This window comes from Chenopodium quinoa, unplaced genomic scaffold, assembly GCF_001683475.1.
Source record: "Chenopodium quinoa cultivar QQ74 unplaced genomic scaffold, ASM168347v1, whole genome shotgun sequence".
In the NCBI taxonomy this organism is placed as follows: Eukaryota; Viridiplantae; Streptophyta; class Magnoliopsida; order Caryophyllales; family Amaranthaceae; genus Chenopodium; species Chenopodium quinoa.
Genome location: NW_018742345.1, coordinates 9051610 through 9055419, shown reverse-complemented (window position 1 = coordinate 9055419; position 3810 = coordinate 9051610).

Here is a 3810-nt window from a genome sequence, read left to right as displayed (position 1 = left end):
GATCGGGGGCCTTTTTTTGGAAAATCGAGTGAAAGGAAAAGATATGTCGGGCGAGAAAATGGCGAAAATTTCGTTCGAGTTCGCGCCCGATCGGGCGGAGCACGCCCGATCAGGCGCGCAACAGAGATTCTGAAATTCTGATAGTTCGCCCGATCGGGCGAGCTTCGCCCGATCAAGCGCGCATTATGGCCGTCCCCCCCTTTTATTTTCTTTCCTCTTCTTTCTTCCCTCACTTTCTCCTTATTTCGTCTTCTTCATCTCACTTTCTCTCTCTAAAACCTCCATTTTCAAACCTTAAACTCACACTTCAATCCAAGATCTCCTCCAATTCTTCCATCCAAACTTAAAAATTCTTACATTTTCCAACTCCTCTCATCTTCCTCTACAATCTACACTAAATTTTCAACACTTTCTCTTAATTTCTTCTCAATCCCAAGAGAGAGAAAGCTTCAATTCCTACTACTTTCACATAAAATGGCCTTCAAGAGGTCTAGAACTGTAAGGGGTGATGGATCGAGGCAACAAGCACCCAGCATTGACCCGGAGTTGCAAATTCCGGGGTAGGAGAGGGTGGTCATCACCACCCAAGAGAAAAGGCAAAGGATGCTCAACCTCATCTCACGGCAGGTAATTCCTACCCGTTTTATTCATCATCCTACGCTTTCTATACTAGGAATTGATAAACATGTTGAAAAATTGTTCAAAGGAATTGGCATGAGTGGTTTGTTCAAATTACACTATGATACTTATGATTATTTGACTTTAGAATTCATTTCTAGTTTTACCGTCATAAAATAAAATACTTTAATCTCTCATGTGCAATTTCGATTGTTTAATAATGATATTAGATTGTCTTTGAAAGATTTTGGAAAATTGTTTGATTTGAAAGCCGATAGACCAATTGAAACACCCCAAGACAACATTACTTTTGTCTACCATGCTCTAACGGGGGATCCTAACTTGAACCTCCAACATGCCAAGGGCACTTGGATTCAACATCCCGTGCCAAAACTTTGGCAACGGTTTGTTGGCCTTACCATCTTTGGGAGGCATGAACCGGAAAATGTGAGGAGGGATGAACTAGAACTATTAGGGTCATACATGATTCCTAAGAGTGACAAGCTTAACATAGTTCATAGGATGGCCCAACACTTCCAGAGGGTGGCCAATGCGGCCGAATCGGGTAGGTCTAGGGTCCCAATTTACTTTGGTGGGTTAGTAACCCACATAGCGGTCAAATACCTTAGTTGGACCCCTAGCGGTGATGGTAAGGTAGCCGGACCAACCTTAAAGGACGCACCCTACTTAGGAGGCCTTAATTGGATAAATGTGATAGGGGGTAAGACTTGGTGGGTGATTCATAGGGAGTCGGGTAGAAGAGACAACGCTTTCACCTTGCCTAACCCGGCCTTGACCAAATTTGAGAAGGGTCTTCCCTCCTATACCTTTGAATTAGGAGACAAGGGGAGGCCCAAGCACACCACCAAGCACCTCCCTCACCACCACATCATTTCCACCAACCATCACCCCAACACTACACACATAACATTCCCACTTCCTCAACTAACTACAACATCGACCCTAACGCTCCATATGACTTTTCGGCTTTTAGAAGCCAATTGGATCGGATAGAGAGTGGGCAAGGGAGGATGGAGGGTATGGTTAGAAATTTGGACACTAGGGTAGGAGCCCTAGATGCTAGGGTTGGGGTTGTGGGAGGAACTTAGGGCGGGGTTTATACCCCATGTATGATGATTATGCCCGTCGGGGGGCTATTCCCCCAGAATCACTTGTCCCCGATTGGTTCCAATACCCCCAAGGGGGATACACGGACCCAAGTGCCTACGGTACCTATGTGGACTATTCATCGGTCCATGGATATGGGACCGATGCTCCTTTTGGTGGGCTTGGGGGGAATGTAGACCCTAACTATTTTGCAGGTTGTTCGGGTTATGGAGGTGGTGGTTCGAGCCATGGAGGGGCCGGTCCTAGCCATGGTGGTGGCGACTATTCGAGGATGGATGAGGATGAGGAGTAGGTTACACTCCCAAGTCAATGAGGGCATTGCTTGATTTGGCTTGGGGGGGGGGGGTAATCTTTCGCTTGGTAACTCTCTTTCCTTTCTCTCTATTTACTTGCTTTCTAGTGTAGTTTTTATTGCTTTCTTTATATATAAAAATACAAAAAAATTGAAAAAATAAAAAAAAATCCAAAAATACGTTCTAATGAATTGTAAATCATACTTCCATGTGCCCCATACTTGAGAAAATTTGTTTTGATTCTTGGTATTTGATGATGAATATTGTGGATTAGTTGATCATGATTTGATGTTTGATTGCCTTGAAACTTTAGCATGCGTCAATTTTGTCCAACTACTTGTGAATATAGTGCTTGACTAGTTGACTTGGTTAGGAATGTGTGATAGTTCCATAGTTCCTGGTATGTCAATGAATTTGAGTATTGGTTTGCAACTATTAGTAATGTTTATATGATTCATTATTATGCACATTGTGGAGGACGAAGGCATTTGTTCTTTTAGGTAGCCTTCAGACATTGTAGATACATTTGTTCCCTTCTTGCTACCCATGTTGTTGCCTTGACCTTTTTGTTGTTTATTAGCCACATTACAAGCCTATTTTGCCCCATTGGTTACTAGTCCCAAGCTTGGCTTGGGGGAGCTATTAGTGAGTGAGATGAGGGAGTTTGTAGTGTGCTTACTATTTGCACAATTTGGGCGGGATTTGAGAAGTTGTTTTGTTGTTATTCATGTTTATTTTTTATGATTATGAGAGTTATATTTTCTTGAAAAAATAAGGCATGATATTATGAGAAAAAGAAAAAGAAGTTCAAAGAAAAAAATTGTGAAAAAAATAAGTGAACTTCGAAGAAAAAAAAATGTTCAAATGTTCTAGTTGGAGGTTGATCAAAGAAAAAAATTTTGAGCTTCAATGAAAAAAATTCAAGTTTGGAAAATAAAGTTTGTTTACTCACTCTACTTCTTCATTATTAAATGTTATGAGTGGAATTGCAAGAGTTGGGTTTATTTATTATAATTGGAGTATATTTGGTTGATGTTAGAGTGGGTTATGTAGGAGATGTATGATCATTATTTATTTTGATCATGGGTTTTATTAGGATATGGCTCCTTTAAGCATAGCCTTACTCTCACTTGTTCCCAAATGATTCCTATCCTTTACCTTAGCCTTACATTACAAGCTTTAAAGACCTTCCGACCTTTGCACATAGAATTGTAAGAATGTGAAAGTGTTGTTTTTCAATGCAAGTTATGACTTGGCATATTTCGAGTCGACTAGTAGGATTGAGCGTATATTGTTTTTATACACACGAGATTGTGAGTTGGGAGGGCATTATTCACATAAAGGGGTTGGATGGAGAGCGATCGAGTACATCTTTTACTCGCCACAAAAATGAGAGTCGAGTATGTGAGCACTAGTCTTGAATTCTATATGCTCTTGTGGTTTGCTCTATTTGACGATTGTTAGGGAAGAAAAGTAATTGGATGGATTTGATTGGTTGACTTTGGAGCATGTTTATTTGATTTACCCTGGATCGTTTGTGCTTGATTTTTACTTATTGGGGTGAAGCATATTTATTGATTCATTGATGAGCTCTTCGCTTAGGGACAAGCAAAGTTTTGGCTTGGGGGAGTTTGATGTGTCCATTTTATATAGTATTTTACCCCCGTCCCTTGGTCATAATTAGTAGTGTTTTTGGCTCTTTAGAGCCACTTTTATTACTAATATGTGTTTTCTAGTTTTTTCGTAGTTTTGGTTGAGTTTTGCAGGGAAT